The sequence below is a fragment of the Miscanthus floridulus genome, chromosome 8 (assembly GCF_019320115.1).
Source record: "Miscanthus floridulus cultivar M001 chromosome 8, ASM1932011v1, whole genome shotgun sequence".
Taxonomy (NCBI): Eukaryota; Viridiplantae; Streptophyta; class Magnoliopsida; order Poales; family Poaceae; genus Miscanthus; species Miscanthus floridulus.
In genome coordinates this window covers 186,238,865-186,259,692 of record NC_089587.1, presented here as the reverse complement: position 1 = coordinate 186,259,692, position 20,828 = coordinate 186,238,865, and positions in this window count along the sequence as shown.

Genomic DNA, 20,828 nt, shown 5'->3' with positions numbered 1-20,828 from the left:
AAGCATCAAGATGGCTCCTTTTGAAGCCTTGTACGACAGGAAATGTAGAACTCCGTTGAACTAGATTGAGCCCGGTGAAAGGAGATACTTTGGTATCGACTTTGTCCCTGAAGCTAAAGAACAAGTGCGTATTATTCAACAGCATATGAAAGTCGCTCAATCCAGACAAAAGAGTTATGCGGATAAAAGAAGAAGACCACTAACTTTTGAAGTGGGAGACTGCGTATACTTGAAAGTGTCACCCATGAAAGGAGTATAGAGATTTGGAGTAAAAAGAAAGCTTGCACCTAGATATGTAGGGCCGTACAAGATTATTGAGCAGAAAGGGAATGTCGCTTATAAGTTATAACTTCCACCAGAGATGAGTGCAATATTCGATGTCTTCCATGTTTCTTAGTTGAAGAGATGTCTTCGTGTACCTGAGGAAGCTATTACACCCACCAACATAAAGCTTCAATCGGATTTGGCCTATGAAGAAAAGCCAATCTGAGTGTTAGAAGAGATGGAAAGAGTAACACGGAGTAAGATCATTAAGTTCTATAAGGTGGTATGGAATAATCATAGTGAACAAGATGCTACATGGCAAAGAGAGGATTACTTATGTGAGGTTTATCCCGCCTTTGTCCAAGAATGGTACGTCTTGCAAATCTCGGGACAAGATTTTTATAAGGGGGAGGGGTTGTAACACCCTAGGTGTTAAGCTTGCATAATTTGACTTGCATTGCATGAGCATGAGCATCGAGCATTCATATATAAGCTTTTACAATTGAAACATGTGATTGAAACATATGAAACATGCTTGTTATTTTATGTTTCCTTGTATATATGCATATGATCATGCGTAAATACAAGAAATGATTGTGTGAACTTGGGAATAGCTTAAACATGTTTAGCATGTCATCATGAACAACTTTGGTATTCATGGCTAGGGCTAATTTGGTCACTAAGTCATAGTTCAAGTATAAGTCATCATTTGAATGTAATAGGTTTGACCTAGTTTGAACGATATGGTAGAGACTTTGCATGGATGTGTGCACTAAAGTAAAGTTGTAGTATTTGATGAGAGGAACAACTTTTGTTTTTGGGTCATAGGGTAGTTTAGTTCCTAGCATGCTTGAAATGAGCTCACAAGAACCATGATTGCACTGTTTTCTACACTTAGGCAATTTTGCTAAGTCAGTTTAACTGATAGTGTCGATGTAGCCAGCTTTGAGATGATATTACTCCTTAACCATTGACAATTAGGTCTTGATCATTTAAGAAGAATTGTAGGTGGTATGTAGGTCTATGACTTTGGTTTAGATTGTGTGCGCTAATGCTTCACGGATTAGAAGATCGAGCTTCACAAAATCCCACTGTCAGGCTCGGTTTCTAGGCGCTGATGATGGGATCGGCTCGACCTTCGGTGGCCGACCGGCCATAGACGCTGGCCGCCGCGTGGTGGAAATGGAGGCCGCGCGCATCATCTGGCGGCCGTACGCTGGCGTAGGGCCGCTCGTCAGGCATCGACGGACAGCATGACTCCAGGGACGCACTTAAGTCACCATAGAGCCGGCCATTCACTCTCACTCACCTCCTCACTCTCCTTTGCTCACCACACTTGCCATCGCTGTCGCCGCCGCTCCACCGAGCCCGTGCGCACTCACCACCGCCCCATTCTTGAATCGGCTACACTCAAAGCTCCGCCTCACTCTGCTCTACCCTTCCCACCTTGCAGCGTCCATAGTCATGCCTTTGGTAAGCCTCATTTCATGTTGCGCCACCGCGGGTGCATCCCCGCCAGAGCTCCGCCATGGCCGCCGTCGTGGCCATGTTTCATCGGAGCACCTCAAGCCACCTATGTAGCCTAAATACATCCGCCTGGTCACCGTGATGCTGGTGCGCTCCTCGCCTGGCTTCGTCGTGGCCGGTGATGGCCGACGCACCATAGAGCAACGCCGCCATGCCGCCATGGCCGGCAACGAGTACGCTCCGCCACACCTGCGCTGCCACCACCTAGGTCACTAGACACAGTTTGTTCTGTAGAACACGTCGGTGCGCTTGGTTTCACCGGAGGACTCGCCAGCGATGAGCTATGGCCGATCCGAGTCGAGTCCGCGTCGTGCTCTGTTTCTGTTTCGCTGACATGTGGGGTCAACTGACCTACGGGTCTCGCCTGTCAGTGACTGTAGGGCTGAAGGATAGTTCATTCATTTTCAGATTTGATGCAAACTTTGAAAATGATAAGTGGAGTTGTAGAGATCCAAATCTTGTGAACCAAATTTTGTAGTGTTCCTTAGGAAGTGTAGTATTTTATAAAAGTATGATATGTACAGTTTCTGATGTTTTTATTAAGGATTAAAATACATTTAGATAAATGCTTTTTGTATGTTTACAATTTTGTAAATTAGATATCTTGAGCTAGAAAACTCCTAAAATTGTGATTCCAATTTTGTGGGTTTTGTATTGACATGCTCTAGATAGGAAAAATAATAAGTTTGCTGTAAACTTAATTTAAATATGATCTTTCTATTTATTTATTAATAAATGGCATTTTGTAAGGAAATTTGTAGGGATAAAAATATATAAAATATTGTTATGTAAATTTTTGTACAATAGTATGGCACCAATGTGAAGCTAGGATAAATATATAATCTTTTGCTTGACACTTTTCAATAGGGTTTTCTATTTTCACTAAAATAACCCTTGCTAGCTTGTCATTTTCGCATAGGATGTTATACATGTGCAAATAGTATGAAATTTTCACAGTAGCATATTGTGAGCATTAGGAGTCTAATGTAATTTTCTGAGAATTTATTGTGCACATTTGTTGTATGTTTATTATTTACCCTAATTATTTAACTGAATTAATAAAGGCATTTAAATAATTAGATTATGATTAACCATGATGTTTTCTATGGTTCTTATGATGCATAGTAACTGTTGATGTCAATGGTAGCCATTGATTGTATGCAAATAACTAATTATCACTTTATAATTCAAATACATGGCTGCATGTATAGTTTTGATTGTGTGGATGATTTCATATGGATAATGGTCTTTGCTATAAAACTTGTTAATAACAAAGTTGTAGATAACTTACTAATCTACCTTGTGTTAAATTTTCACGGTCATAGGGCTTAGGGTTTTTGAGTTCTAGCTGTCACAAGTTGGCTGTCCGAAATGTTTACTTTCTGGACAGATTTGATTGAATGATTTGTTTGCCCTATATAACTCTTGAATCACAGTAAGAGTATCAAAAGAAAGTTGTAGACAATTTTATAAGCTTTCCACAAAGTCTAAGATCATAGCATTTGGATAAGTAGAACTTCAGTTATGAGTAAAACAAGTAGCTGCTGTTTGTGGTACAGTAAATGAATTGTTGAAGTGTTTGATTAAGTAATCAAGAAGAGATATGCACATACTCAGTAAAATGTGATGCACTTGTTATTACTTTAACACCATGCTATTAAGAATACTTACATGAATGCATTCATCATGTGTCATCATACTATACTTGTCAGCATATATGCATTTGTAATATCTTATGCCATATTCATGCATCTAGGATCGACAGAGGAGATAACATTGCTGGAGTTCAACGAAGGAGAGGAAGGGGACCAGTAGGAGATTCCTCAAGCCACAGTCCCGAAGGCGAGGAGCAGACCCTAGAAGAGCTTCCGGAGTGCCCTGACCACCGCCCCACTTCTTTTCTGAAAGGCAAGCCCCGGAGCATTCTAAGTCTCCCAGTGTTTTACAAAATATTACTCGAGTCCTTTATGATTGATGCATTAGGTTATAAGAGTTGATTGGAACCACTTGATGCATATGATTTCCTTGTCCAGAAATACTCCTTTAACCCTATGTAGGTCCAGGATCGAATATATGCTTAGCCATGCTTAGATTGGTAGAAGTCGGGTGATTTCCTATCACCTGCGAGATATAGGTGGATACCGAAGCACGGTTGGCTATATTTGCTATCGTGGAAAAGAACCATGGGGTAATGTAAATCAAGACCAGACAGAGTTGATGGTAGGTTGACTCATGTGATTCCGTTTGTGCCGATTAAGGACCATACCGTTGTTGGCACTTTTAACAAGATTGAACGCATGCCTATCACTTAGCTGGCCGGATAACTCGTTCCGACCGCGAAGCCGAGTAGCTCAACTCAGGCTAGGCCTCGCACTATAAGAGTGCACACTCTAGATGGTAGTAAGGATGTGCAGGGAAGCCAGACATGAGCCCAAGGGTAGGATAGTCCTGAACGTCCTAGCAGTTGGTTGTCCCTCATTGTGCGACGCTGGGCGAACCCGCGACATGTGGACTTGAGTTGTACCCATGGTGACCTAAGGTGACCGTTGATCTAGTCCGTCTGGGTTTGTGTTAGGAATAAATTCCTAGCTGGTTGAAATCGATTTGAATCGCTGTCTCTCCCGGATAGTGGGAAACTTGGCTAGCCCCAACATCGTAGTAATTGTATTATGGAATATGATGGTTCGGATAAACATGGAGTTGCTATACCTGCTATGGTTACTAATGTATGCTCTTAAATTGATATACCACATGTTTGGCACATGATAGTTGCTAATTTAGAGATGGATAGTTATAATTAACTTGATAACAGAATTATAATTGTATAATTGAGTTAATCATTTTTTATGCAAAATGTTGTCAAGCTATCTCCATTTATAAAGCCTTGCATAATCCTTGAAGTCAATTTATTTCTGGTTTATGACAGGTAAGTCTAGCTGAGTACCTTCTTGTACTCAGGGTTTTATTCCCATTGTTGTAGATGGCATAGTTTATCATGGGTATTGGAAGAGTTGCTTCTATCCTGCTGTGGATGAGGAGTAAGCCTTGGGCAGGCTTCTTTACTAATCCCTCTACATGCTTTTGTGGACTGTGATCATATGTTGGCACTGTATTAAACTATGTTGGCAAAGGCTACTTTCAAACTTAATTTGCTTTCGCTATTATCTATCGAACTTGGTTTGTAATAACTTTGTTTCATACTCTGATGATGGAAATATATCTATGAACTTTATGTAATATGCGACATGTATGTTGAATCATGTACGATCTTGGTTGTTTGTGGATCGTTTATCGAGACCCGTCGTGGTACTCGACAGACTACTGGGTTTATATGAGTTCAAGTATGACAGTGCGACCGCTTGCGGGCTACCATTGTGCTTGTGCTCTTATAAATTGGTTGGTTCTGCGACAGCTTTCAACCTATCTTTACTTCAACAGTCTCATGACGTGAACTGTTCGTGAAAGCACTCGATATCGGCTAAAACAGCCGATTCAGGCATAGCGCACAGTTAAGGTCATGCCCTATCAGGAACAGATCTACCAAATAACGATCCCCACTCCATGGTGCTAACAGTGGGGTGTGAGGCAGAATCACATAGGCCATGATAATGGGCCATGGAACGGTTTTCGCTAGCCAATAGATCTACTCAAGATCAGACATGCCTTAACCGCACACTATGCACGATCAAGATTGACATAAAATAGCCGATAAAACATAACTCATCGTTTAAAGTACAGATTAGATCAAATTTAGATTAACAAATGATAGGTTAAATAGAATATGAGGCCGATCTAGATCAATCCCAATCGGGTGAAGTGATATTGCTGTAATTAAATGAATAATGGAAGCAATAAGCAATATCGGTAACTTAATGAATCTATCTGAAGGAACGCCACCCTTAGATAGAGCCAATAACTTGACCTTAATCTAGTTCGAGCAGTGGAAGTTGACCTGATCGATGCAGCCGTACTTGAACTAAATAAGAGTCGATAACTAGCTTATACCAGAGTCACAGTGGAGGTCGATCGGATCGATGCAGCCATACAAGCAGAAGTATAAGCCATAATGGTACTTATAGACAAGTAGTGGAGGTCGATTGGATCGATGCAGTCGTACTCACTGAAGAACTCGTTGAGATCTACTCTACTCCTACTCCTAAGGGGTGGCCGAAGCCGAAAAAAGTAAGTAACTTGTATTGGATTGATTGTGTGTCCTTTACAATAGCCGGGGTCCAATATTTATACCCGGAACCTATGCATGAATCATACTTAAGCATGACTTATTACAATTTCTTGCCTTAAGAGAAAACATTCCTAATTTAAGATAACTTGGACTCTAATCTTTCCCTTTTTGTAGAGTCCAACATGCTTTGTTCCGGCGCCGATCATTGCCTTTGTCATTATCTGCTAGCGCTACCTGAAGAAAGCCGATTCCAGTGTTGCATTCGAATCAGCTGATTCCGATCTGCACGCAATTGATTCCTTGATGACATGATCTTGGGAGCTTTTGAGTGCCTGTGATTCTTCTTCCAAATTTTGGTGTAAACAAACAGCGAAGTGGGCCCTTGAGCTGATGGGTTAGGGCATTGTGTATGCCTCCCGGACAGCCATCAAGTCCTAGGTGCTGGCTGATTTCATCGCGGAATGGACCGAGGTCCAAATGCCACTGGTGGTCGTCGTTCAAGAGTACTCGACGATGTACTTCGATGGATCACTTATGAAGAAGGGCGTCGGCGTGGGGCTGGTCTTCGTATCACCCCTTGGGGTACGCATGAGGTACATGGTTCGTCTCCATTTCCCCTTATCCAATAATGTGGCTGAGTATGAAGCACTCGTCAACGGCCTACGCATTGTCATCGAGTTGGGCATTCGACACCTCGATGTCCGGGGTGACTCCCAGCTGGTCGTTGACCAAGTCATGAAGGAATCAAGTTGCCGCGACACCAAGATGGCTACATACTACTGAGAAGTCCGATGGCTAGAGGACAAGTTCAATGGCTTGAACTCAATCACATCCCGAGGCATCTCAACGAGGTGGCCAATGCACTGGCAAAGGCAGCATCCGGCCAAGAGCTGGTGCCAACAGGTGTCTTCACCAGCAACCAACACAAGCCCTTAGTGCGCTACGAGGGGTTAGGACAGGCCAATGATGGCCCGCCCGATCTAGGCTCGAGGGCTGACCATCAACGGCTCCATTCGGCCCCAAGGTCATGGAGCTTGAAGAAGATCCAATGATAGAGCTTGACCCTTTGGTCGATTGGAGAACACTCTACCTCAACCACCTACTCCATAACGCACTACCAATGGACAAAGTAGAGGCTCGATGGCTCGCACGCCATGCCAAGTCCTTTGTTCTTGTGGAGGGCTAACTCTACAAATGAAGCCACACTAGGATCCTACAGCGCTGCATCCCCATTGAATAGGGGAAGCACCTACTGAGCGATATCCACGATGGGGTCTGTGGTCACCATGCCGCACCTAGAACCCTAGTAGGAAACGCATTATAATAGGGCTTCTACTGGCCCACTATAGTAGCCAACGTCGAGCAGATCGTGTGCACCTGTGAAGGGTGTCAGTACTATGCTCGGCAAACTCACCTCCCAGCCTAGGCACTCTAGATGATCCCCATCACGTGGCCCTTTGTGGTCTAGGGGCTCGATCTGGTTGGACCTCTCAAGAAGGCACCCAGAGGATACACCCACTTGCTTGTCACCATAGACAAGTTTACCAAATGGATAGAAGCTCGCCCGATCTCCGCAATCAAGTATGAGCAAGCCATGATGTTCTTCCTCGACATCATCCATCGCTTTGGTGTACCGAACTCCATCATCACAGACAATGGTACGCAGTTCACTAGCAAGAAGTTCCTTCGATTCAACGATGAAAACCACATACAGGTCAATTGGGCCACCGTCACGCACCCTCGAATCAATAGGCAGGTCGAGCGCGCAAACGGCATGATCCTACAGAGCCTCAAGCCCAGGATCTTCAACCAGTTGAATAAATTCAGCACACGCTGTGTGGTAGAACCTCCTAAATTATAGGGCCCACATGCACCTGTCACAGTCCAATGACCTCTGACGACTATACATATGTTCCCAGTAACTTAAGAAGTCTGTCGGGTGTCCTCGGGGAACCCCGAATCATCCATGATTTTCGAGCAGGATCCCATTACAGAGTCATTGCAGTATTACAACATTTATTCAAATATCTACATTTGAGTAAAATAGCAGAAGTCTTACAATAAATTAGTTTACAAAATAGTAGTTTCAAATCTTACAAACTAAGTTCGATAATTATTACAACCCATAGTAGTAGTGAAGTAAAACTGGTAACAAGGTAGATATGGAAAAACAAGGTTGGTAATGCACCAATTAGGTTTTCACTCACTCCTAATCACTTAATGCAGTATTGAAAAGCAAAAGTGATATAAATTTGTAAAACACAAGGTAGGTTTAAATGCATCCGGGGCTTGCCTTGATTGGTGGAAAAGTCAGGTTCTGGAGTCGTTCCACAGATATCAGATCCGACCTCAATAGACGGATTAACCTCCTCCTCAACTTGATTCACTACCACGTGTTCACTTTCATTCACTACACGTAGTAACAATGCCATGTTTAACATGATGCGAGATACAAAACGTGATGCTTGATAATGGATGCGAAAGTTAAAAACTTGAATACAACTTTCCTTCGCGGTATAGTTACAAGTCAAAACTAACTAAACCTTTTTTATAACACTTATTTCAATTGTCAAGGATCATTACCAACTAATGACCCAAGGTCATCACTCAATCCAAAAATTCAAACAAAAACCTAAATCATTAAAGGTTACTATTTGCTTTTATGAATTAATTCTTTAATTAAAAATTATGAAATAAATCAACTTGTTCCAATTGAGCTCAAAATTTTTGTAAAGGTTCATCACATGATAACTAAGTGGCAAAACAATTTTCATAATTTTTGGATAATTATTTAAGCCTAGAAAAATCATGGAAACTCATTTATTAATTAATTGAGCAATTTTTATCACATTCAAAAAGTACTGAAAAACAACATTTCATATTTTTCCTAAATATTATACACCATATAGAGGTCACACAAAAATTTTCATAGTTTTTGGAGCTCTAAATAATTCTACAAAAAAATAACAAAAACTCATATTATTCATTCATCACTGAAAAATAGAAAATTCATTTTCAAACACAGAGTCACCGGCAACGCGACCCCACCTGTCATCCCTGACCTCCCGCGTTGACCATGGCGGCTACACGCGCTGACCGGCGATTTCTCGCCGATGGCGAGATCACCGGCGACGGTCAAGGTACCACCACGTCCCCTACATTCCTACGCGTCGATTGGTGGCACAACAGCCACGGCAGAGCAACGATCGTCGATGGCGGTGTTCCAGTGGCTACGGTGGAAGAAATGGCCAAGCAACAAGGCATAAAGCACCACGGCATCAAGGTGAAGCTGGAACAATACTTCACAAGGACAAAGGCTCACCGCAGAGCGCTGGCCACGACGGCGCTCACTCGACGGTGGTGCTGCCGGCCGCGAGGAAGAAAGGCGATGAACGGCGGTTCTCGGCAAAGTCAAGCTACAAGGGCTGGTTTGCTGGGTGCACAAGGGACAAGTGGAGCTATGGCAAGCTTAGCCGAGGATGGGAACGCGCGACGGCGACGGCACCGCTCAACAGAGCAGCGGCGGCGGTGACGAGAAAAACAGAGGAGGAGAAAACGGAAAACGGCGACGGCACCAGGGCTTTAAAGGCGGCTAGGAAGCAAGAAGAAGCCACGCCGTGGCCTTCTCCAAGCCAGTGCAGAGCCGAAGAGAGCCACGAGCGCGCCTGGAAGCCAGAAGAAGATCGCCGGCGATGACAGCTGCCCGATGGCACTGTTTGCCATAATTACAGAATTGCCACTTGTTTTAAATTCTCAAATTATTCCCAAATTTGTATGGTAACTCAAAAATCTCCAAAAATAAAAGTTGTTACAAATTCAAAATTCTACAACTTTGCTTTTATAACCATACCCAAATTCGGTCTACATTTTGAAATGCAAGTTTAAAATCAAAAGGGGACAATTTAAGTATATTTCGCCTTTTCAAATTACTTCAAATTTTATATAACAACTTTGAAAACTCCAAAAAAAACTTTGTACAACTTGACAAGCTCTACACTTTTGCTTTTAGGCTCAACCCCAAAATGTGCTTAGATTTTGAAATGGGTTTTCCCGGGTAAAATTAAATGTTGAAATCAGGGTTTTCGGAAATTCAAATCAACACAAAGATTTTTAACTCAATTCAAGCCATACAAGTCAACACATATAATATAAAGGTAAACTTGTTTTAGTGTATGCATATCAAAATTTTCACTAAGACCAAATGATTTGCAATGCATATGATGACATGGCAAGTTTTAGTACTTAAAACACCCGAGGTGTTACAATCCTTCCCCCTAAAAGAAATCTCATCCCGAGATTTAAAGTCCAAGGGTAAGTAATGGAAAAGGAATTGTGTTGAGTGAACACATACAAAACCTATCCATAAAACAGCTAAGGTCTCTTTACAAAACATGATTTGTAACAACCGAGCACAACTAACATTACTCTATATTGACGCAAGAAACTCTAGAAACTTTTCTAGCAAGTAATCTTCGGATTCCCAAGTAGCTTCTTCTTCGGAATGTTGATTCCATTGTATCTTGTAGAACTTGATTGTTCTCCTTCATGTGACACGGTCTTTCTGATCCAGAACTCGAATAGGATATTCGGAATAGGTCAAATCAGGTTCAAGTTCCACTCCTTCAACCTCAACATTCTGCTCAGGCACTTGGAGACACTTCTTTAATTGAGAAACATGGAACATATCGTGTACAGCTGAAAGATGTTCTGGTAACTTCAAGCGATATGCCACCTTTCCACACCTTTCCAAAATTTGAAATGGTCTAATATAACGAGGTGCCAACTTGCCTTTAACACTGAAACGGGTAACTCCCTTCATTGGTGATACCTTCAGATATACAAAATCTCCCTTGTTAAACACCATTGGTCTACGTCGTTTATCTGTATAACTCTTTTGTTGAGACTGAGCTATCTTCAAATTACTTTGTATCTGTCTAACCTTCTCTTCTATTTCTTTCACAAGGTCAACTCCAAAGAACCATCTTTCCCTGGGTTTAGACCAATTTAGTGATGTTCTGCATCTACGACCATAAAGTGCTTCAAATGGAGCCATTCTAATGCTCTACTGATAACTATTGTTGTATGAAGACTCAGCCAAAGGCAAGCATTCATCCCACTTATTGGAATAGTTAAGAACACAACATCTCAACATATCTTCAAGTACTTGATTAACCCTTTCAGTCTGACCATCCATCTATGGGTGATAAGTTATACTATGCAGGAGTTTGGTACCCAATGAAGCATGCAATTGTTTCCAAAAGTTGGAGACAAACTGTGTACCTCTATCTGACACTATGGTCTTTGGTACTCCATGTAGGCTCACGATTCATGCTAAATACATCTTGGCATATTGGATAGTGGGGTATGTACTCGTGACTGGAAGAAAATGTGCTGACTTAGTTAGTCAATCTACAATAACCTATATTGAATCAAAGCCTTTAGATGTCTTGGGTAGACCAACAACAAAGTCCATACTAATATCCTCCCACTTCCAAGCTAGAATAGGCAATGGCTATAACTCCCTAGCAGACCTCAAATGTATAGCTTTCACTTTTTGACAAGTATCACACTTGGCTATATACCGGGCAATCTCTATCTTCATTTTGGTCCACCAAAATCTCTGTTTCAAGTCATGGTACATCTTATTACTTGTCGGATGAATAGATAACCTAGTAGCATGTGCCTCTTCAAGAATTGACTATCGCAACTCAGGAACCTTTGGTACCACAAGACAATTCTTGAACCATAGCACCCCTTCATCATCTATTTTGAAGCATTCCACTTTTCCATTCTAGACTCTTTCTTTGATATGGGCTATACCCTTGTTTTCTTTCTGAGCGGCAATAATCTGGTCTCGAATAGTTGATCCAACAGTTATATTGGTCAAACTACCTCATTGAATTACCTCTATACTCAACTTTTCCATCTCTTGGCATAAAGTCAAATCCATTGTTTTTACTGTCAGACAATTGCAATGACTCTTACGACTGAGGGCATCTGCAACCACATTTGCCTTACCAGGATGGTAATGTACTTCCAAGTTATAATCTTTAATCAATTCTAACCATCTTCTTTGTTGCATGTTCAATTCTGATTGAGTAAAGATATACTTTAAACTCTTGTGATCTGTATACATATGGCAAGTATTACCAAGTAGGTAATGCCGCCAAATCTTCAAAGCATGGACAACCGCTACTAACTCCAAATCATGAGTTGGATAATGTTCTTCATGTTGCTTAAGTTGTCTGGAAGCATAGGCAATGACTCGGCCTTCTTGCATCAATACACATCCAATACCAATACCAGAAGCATCACAATAAACATCAAACGACTTCTCAATATCTGGCTATGCTAATACTGGTGCAGTGGTTAACAATCTCTTCAAGGTTTGGAAAGCTTCTTCACAATCAGATGACCAGACAAACTTGGCTTGGTTCTTCAACAACCTAGTGATGGACTTGGATATTCTAGAGAAATCTAGAATAAAGCGACGGTAATAAACCGCCATTCCAAGAAAACTCCGAACCTGATGAACTGTGGTTGACGGTTTCCAATCTAGTACATCCTTAACTTTGCTTGGATGCACAGCAACTCCTTCAGCTAACAAAACATGTCCTAAAAACTATACTTCCTTTAGCCAAAAGTCACACTTACTAAACTTGGCATAAAGCTGATGTTCTCTGAAGCGGGTCAGAACAATTCTGAGGTCTTCCGCATGTTCTTTCTTGTTCTTAGAATATACTAAGATGTCATCAATGAAGACCACTACAAACTTGTCTAGCTCAGGCATGAATACTGAATTCATCAGATACATGAAATGAGCTGGGGCATTCGTCAAACCAAAAGACATTACCAGGTATTCATATAATCCATATCTCATGGTAAATGCCATTTTGGGAATATCTTTAGGCTTAATCTTGATTTGGTGATAACCTGACCTCAAATCAATCTTGGAGAAAACTTTGGCTCCAGCCAGTTGATCAAAAAGCAAGTCTATCCGAGGTAAGGGATACTTATTCTTAATGGTTACTTCATTCAATGGACAATAGTCAACACACAACCTCAGGGTCTCATCTTTCTTTTTCACAAAAATTGCAGGACATCCCTAAGGTGATGAACTAGGTTGGATAAACCCCTTATCAATCAACTCTTGCAACTGAGTCTTCAACTCGGCTAATTCCTTGGGAGGCATCCTATAAGCTCTCCAAGAGATCATAGCTGTTCTAGGTTTTAACTCTATGTTAAACTGAACATCCCTATCTGGTGGTAGACCGGGTAAATCTTTAGGAAAAACATCTGGAAATTCATAGACTACCAGGATATCTCTAATCTCCTTGATGGAAGTCGCACAAACTTTTTCCACTGATCTCCTTAAGGTTGGAAGTTGGATAAGAAGCTAAGAATTACTATCAGGCAAACTCACATTTATTGTCCTATTCAAAGCATCTATAACAGCCTTATGTTGATACTTCCAATTCATTCCCAAGATTACATCTATATCCTGATCCTTGAGAATAATCATGGTAGTGGGAAAAATATGCCCACCCAGGTTTATGGGTATCTGGTATACCATTTCCTTAGTACATAGACGTCCCCCGGGCGACTGTATAAAGAATTTTTCCTTTGTTTCCCCAATTGGAATTTCATGCTTTACGACAAAGGTTCTATTGATGAATGAATGAGATGCACCAGAATCAAAAAAGCATAACTGCAGGATGATCGGTGACAGGAAACATACCCAGCATCATGGGCTCCCCTTCTGGAATCTCCCCGGCCTGAATATAGAAAACCCACCCCATCTTCTTTTCATCTTTGCCCTTCTGAGCATTCTGATTATTGTTCTTATTCTGAACTTGACCCTGTTGTTGATTGCCAGGAGCCTTCTGAGAATTTGGATTATACTGTTTGGGATACGGACATTCCCTAGAGAAATGACCGGACCTTCCACAATTGTAACATGGATAACTGTGACCCTGGGGTGTTGGAGCACGGACACCAGGAGCATTTGTCTGTTGTGGATTCTGGTAAGTTGTGGCAGGACACACATTTCATTGTTGCCTGGCTTGGAACTATGGCGAACGATAAGGAGGACAATAATGATTGACTGGGTGATAGATTATCTTTTGCCTATTTTGATTTCCACCAAAAGATCCAGATGGCACACTCTTTTTCTTCTTGATCTCCTTATGCTACCGATATTTTTCCTCTGAAGCAATAGCAATGTTCACTGCCTCATGATAAGTGACATTGGTACAGGTAGTCATCATTGTCTATAGTTTGGTATTCAGACCTCACATAAACCATTTCTTTTTCTTAGCATCTGTGTTGACATGTTCAGATGCATACTGTGACAGGTGATTGAATCTACCCACATATTGCATAACTATTTGATCCCCTTGCTTCAAAGCAAGGAACTCATCTAGTTTCATAGCCATAACTCCCTTTGGGATATAATGGGCTCGGAAAGCAGTACGAAACTCTGCCCAAGTTAACTAAACACCCACTAGTTGCATAGCCACAAGGTTTGCCCACCAAGCACCTGCTGCGCCTCTAAGCTGTTCGGCAGCAAAAATAGGTTTCTGATACTCCGTGCAGGAAATGAGATCAAACTTCTGCTCCATTGTACGAAGCTAATCATCAACTTCTAGTGGTTCATCGGCCTTAGTAAACACTAGTGGTCTTGTATCTGTGAAATCAACATACGTAGCTTCATGCCTGGGATGATTGCGACCACTGTTCCCTTGCATTACATTCTGATTACTCTGAGCTATCTCTCGAAGCAATCAAGCATTTTCAATAGTCACATTGACAAGGGCGGTGATAGCATCAGCCAGATTTGGTGGAACTGGTGGCAGATCAGGAATACCATCCTCATCTTGTGAAGTACCAGGAATAGTTGAACCCCGAGTATGACACATATGTTCATGACAAACCAAACTTTACTCACAAGCCTTTATTGAACTATTAAAAGAATTGACTACAAACACATTACACTGGGTTCACTTATTTAAGCACAAGCCCGCACCTAAACAAAACTACTTAACTTAACTAGAACTCACTATTTTACAACTCTACTCTTCTCCTCGACCACATCAAACCTCATGATCGGTATCCATTCCGGAAACATTTCTGCCTTCATTATCACTTTCATCGACCATCACTAATTCTTCTAGATCTTCTTCTTCTTCAAGTTCATCATTATCAGCAATGATGACACCAGGGTCCATTGCATCAGCTTGAGGTTCATGATTTGGATCTAGGAGATTGTTCAGCCTATGAACTTCTTCATGCAGATTGGTAGAATATTCTTCTAAATCTTCTACATAAAATTCTAGCTCATGTACTCTAGCTCTAGCTACATCTTCCCTATGCCAAGCCTCATTTCTCCCTTAAACCATACGAACTAACATACGCTCACAGTTCTTATGAGCGGTGGTGAGACACCTCAATTTATTCCGTAACTCGCCCACATGCATGGCATCCATAGCCCTATCTCTAGTAGCCTGTGCTAACTCTGCTGAAAGCCTCTGTATCTCTAGCTAGGGATTAGGCCTAGAGCTGCTACTGCTAGCACCGTCATTTCTAGGAGCAAGCTGGTGACGAGGAACTCCTTTGGGTCCAATGGACTTATGGGGCGTTATCTTGGTACGAGCCATACTGTAGGAAGCAAGATTAATCAAACTAAGACAATCTGATACAAGTCTCAATAGCAGCCAGGATGGATTACACTATTTAACCCAGACTCACTACTTAACTCCAGACTAAGAGGGAAAGCAAGTAACGAATGGATTAATCATGATGCATGAATCGTTCTTACGAACAAAAACATCAAAACTTATAAGGTACATAAACAACAATTGTTATTATATAGGGTATAATAAGATTACTACTCCACCACACAAAGCCTTTTTAATCAATTAAGGAATGGAGAGAATGAAATAAGATAAGCCAGAAGCAATTTGGACCAATTTAACAAGTTATATTTATTTGTCCCAAATCATTTTGAAGTTTTTTTGTAAAAAAATACAACAAAGACTTTGTAACGATCGCTCTGATACCATTCTGTGGCAGAACCTCCTAAATTATTGGGCCCACATGCACCTATCACTATTCAATGACCTCTGATGACTATGCATATGTTACCGATAACTTAAGAAGTCTATCGAGTGTCCTCGGGGAACCCCGAATCATCCACGATTTCCGAGCAGGATCCCATTACAGAGTCATTGCAGTATTACAACATTTATTCAAATATCTACATCAGAGTAAAATAGCGGAAGTCTTACAATAACTTAGTTTACAAAACAGTAGTTTCAAATCATACAAACTAAGTTTGATAATTATTACAACCCATAGTAGTAGTGGAGTGGCATTATTAACATAATACAAAACACACAATTAAACTGCCCCACCCAAGGGCCACACATTTACTTGTCATCATCGACCTGAACAACAGTCATGCAGCACGGTCCAAAATAGACCTGCTCATGAGGCTCACCTGCAACAAGGGTCAACGAACCCTGAGTATAAAAGTACTCAACAAGACTTAACCAAAATAAAACTAAGAAGACTCAGGGATGCAGGCTCAAGGATTCAAGGTATGGCTTCAGCAATAATCAAAGTTCTTTTGCGTAAAACCTCTCTAACAAGATTCTTTATATCAACATTTTTATCATAAAAAGATCATATACAAAGCTGACATGATCCGTATTGAGATCATGAAACTTCGTATCCAACACTTTCTCAAACCTTACTCAAGTTCTAGTTATTAAACTACGATGATGAACAGTGAGTTGAGTCTCCATAACCGAGGAGCATCGACGATTTGAACCGATTAAAACCCAGCTGGGGATTCTAGACCACACGACATATGCAGGTCCCTGACCTACATATACCAACCTACCCTTAGGTCCTCTAAAATAAGAACGGGTCCACGCCACCCAAGAATATAGTACTCCACCAATCCAGCCTATTGCCACGTGGGTACACGCTATTCCCGCCATCTCTCCACTCCCAGTGCGTGAGTAGCCATTCTCGTAATAGAATTGCCAAGTTAAGGCTTACTGGAGTATGTGGTTAGTACTACAAGGTCTCACCTCATGCAGTTCAACAAAGGACGGGCCTCAATTGACACAGGCAGAAAGAACCCGTTCACAAGACATCCATGTCTTGTGGCTCTCATACACCGAGTCCGCCCGGTCTAGATTTATTACTCCACATGCTCATATCATATGATAACATAAGTAACCAAACGTAACCAAAGATCCATTTAAACTCATAGGTGACAGGTAATCACACGACTTTTATCGGTCTAAGCATGGCTAAGCATAACTAGGCATTTACGAAGTAAAACTGGTAACAAGGTAGATATGGAAAAACAAGGTTGTTAATGCACCAATTAGGTTTTCACTCACTCCTAATCACTTAATGCAGTATTGAAAAGCAAAAGCGATATAAATTTGTAAAACACAAGGTAGGTTTAAATGCATCCGGGGCTTGCCTTAATTGCGGAAAAGTCAGGTTCCGGAGTCGTTCCACAGATATCAGATCCGACCTCAATAGACGGATTAACCTCCTCCTCAACTTGATTCACTACCACGTGTTCACTTTCATTCACTACACGTAGTAACAATGCCATGTTTAACATGATGAGAGATACAAAACGTGATGCTTGATAATGGATGCGAAAGTTAAACACTTGAATACAACTTTCCTTCGCGGTATAGTTACAAGTCAAAACTAACTAAACCTTTTTCATAACACTTATTTCAATTACCAAGGATCATTACCAACTAATGACCCAAGGTCATCACTCAATCCAAAAATTCAAACAAAAACCTAAACCATTAAAGGTTACTATTTGCTTTTATGAATTAATTCTTTAATTAAAAATTATGAAATAAATCAACTTGTTCCAATTGAGCTCAAAATTTTTGTAAAGGTTCATCACATGATAACTAAGTGGCAAAACAATTTTCATAATTTTTGGATAATTATTTAAGCCTAGAAAAATCATGGAAACTCATTTATTAATTAATTGAGCAATTTTTATCACATTCAAAAAGTACTGAAAAGCAACATTTCATATTTTTCCTAAATATAATACATCACAGAGAGGTCACACAAAAATTTTCATAATTTTTGGAGCTCTAAATAATTCTACACAAAAATAACAAAAACTCATACTATTCATTCATCACTGAAAAATAGAAAATTCATTTTCAAATACAGAGTCACTGGCAACGTGACCCCACCTGTCATCCCCGACCTCCCGCGCTAACCACGGCGGCTACACGCGCTGACCGGCGATTTCTCGCCGACGGCGAGATCACCGGCGACGGCCAAGGTACCACCACGTCCCCTACATTCCTACGTGTCGATTGGTGGCACAAGCGAGACCTAAAACGGCCTAGACCGAGCATGACACCAGCCATGGCGGCCACGATGCCGTGGCTGCGCTACGCCGGCGGTGTGAGACCGGTAGAGCTTAAACAAATCGCAATGGAAGGTTTAGCAGCTCACCCCGAACACGATTGAGCAAAGAGCAGGACCAGAAGAGCAACGGAGAGGTGGGTCGACGTGCACAACAGCCACGGCGGAGCAACGATCGTCGATGGTGGTGTTCCAGTGGCTGCGGTGGAAGAAATGGCCAAGCAACAAGGCATAAAGCACCATGGCATCAAGGTGAAGCTGGAACAATACTTCGCAAGGACAAAGGCTCACCGCAGAGCGCTGGCCACGACGGCGCTCACTCGACGGTGGTGCTGCCGGCCGCGAGGAAGAAAGGCGATGAACGGCGGTTCCCGGTGAAGTCAAGCTACAAGGGCTGGTTTGCTGGGTGCGCAAGGGACAAGCGGAGCTATGGCAAGCTTAGCCAAGGATGGGAACGTGCGACGGCGATGGCACCGCTCAACAGAGCAGCGGCGGCGGTGACGAGAAAAACAGAGGAGGAGAAAACAGAAAACGGCGACGGCACCAGGGCTTTAAAGGCGGCCAGGAAGCAAGAAGAAGCCATGCCGCGGCCTTCTCCATGCCAGCGCAGAGCCGAAGAGAGCCACGAGCGTGCCTGGAAGCCAGAAGAAGATCGTCGGCGATGACAGCTGCCCGATGGCATTGTTTGCCATAATTATAGAATTGCCACTCGTTTTAAATTCTCAAATTACTCACAAATTTGTATAGTAACTCAAAAATCTCCAAAAAAAAGTTGTTACAAATTCAAAATTCTACAACTTTGATTTTATAACCATACCCAAATTCGGTCTAGATTTTGAAATGCAAGTTTAAAATCAAAAGGGGACACTTTAAGTATATTTTGCCTTTTCAAATTACTTCAAATTTTATATAACAACTTTGAAAACTCCAAAAACAAACTTTGTACAACTTGACAAGCTATACACTTTTGCTTTTAGGCTCAACCCCAAAATGTGCTTAGATTTTGAAATGGGTTTTCCAGGGTAAAATTAAATGTTGAAATCAGGGTTTTCAGAAATTCAAATCAATACAAAGATTTTTAACTCAATTAAAGCCATACAAGTCAACACATATAACATAAAGGTAAACTTGTTTTAGTGTATGCATATCAAAATTTCACTAAGACCAAATGTTTTGCAATGCATATGATGACATGACAGGTTTTAGTACTTAAAACACCCGAGGTGTTACACGCTGGGTCACCGAGCTTCCTTCAGTACTCTGGAGCCTAAGAACAACCCCTAGTCGAGCCACCAGCTACATGCCCTTCTTCATGGTCTATGGTTCTGAGGCTGTCCTCTCAACTGACCTCAACTATGGAGCGCCAAGGATCAGGGCATGCGATGAATAGGGAGCCGAGGCATCCCATGAAGACGCCATGGACTAGCTAGATGAAGCTTGCGATGTTTCCCTCCTCCGCTCAGCCAAGTACCAGTAGGCGTTGCGACGGTACCACAATCGATGAGTGCAGGGTCGAGCCTTTGACATTGGGGACCTAGTCCTTTGCCTCATCTAGAGCAACAAGGACCGCCACAAGCTCTCCCTACCCTAGGAGGGGCCGTATGTTGTCATGGAAGTACTCTGGCCAGGTGCCTACAAACTGAAAACCATTGATGGCGAGATCTTCACCAATGCCTAAAACATCGAGCAGCTATGTCATTTTTACCCCTAAATAAATGCATACTTTCTCTTATTAGTTTTGTCATCAAAATCCCCGATCTTTCATGACATCCGACCCCTACAAATGCGAGGGATCAAACCTCACTCAGGGGCTGGTACAAGTACATTTATCTTATAAATATTCTCGGTGCTTTCTCTTTTCTCACGGTAAGTCCTAAGAGCTAGGACTTCGGGAACAAGCTCTGAGTAAAGGTGTGCGGACTGCGAGACACCCATGCCCCAGCGGCTATGGTCTCTTTGCTCATCAGCGTGATCAGAATTGGCTCGCCCACACTCTGAGCTTTTTGCGACCTTAACCACGGAAAGGGTCAGGATGCGCTAAACCTTTTTTACACAAAAAAGGGGAGATGAAATAAGAAGATGTTTGTTATAACGAAATTCAAAAGCCTATCCATTTGTTACAAGTTTCCCTACTTAAAACGGTTACATTTGCTGACCACTTCTACTCTAAATACTACCATGGCCGCCCGGCGGCATCGGCCAGTTCGTCTACTGCGATCGTTGCACCACGCTCTCCATCGGCAACGTCCTACCGCTCCATGGGAGCCCTGAGTGTGCCATCGTCTGCAACATCAAGCGCCACGCCAGTGACCGTGGTGTCTCCGCCAGGGCATCTAGGGACTATACCATCATGATCAGCCACAACCCTGACAATGGCACCTTGAGGCAGAGTCTTCTAGACAGGGATGCTACCCACTAAAGT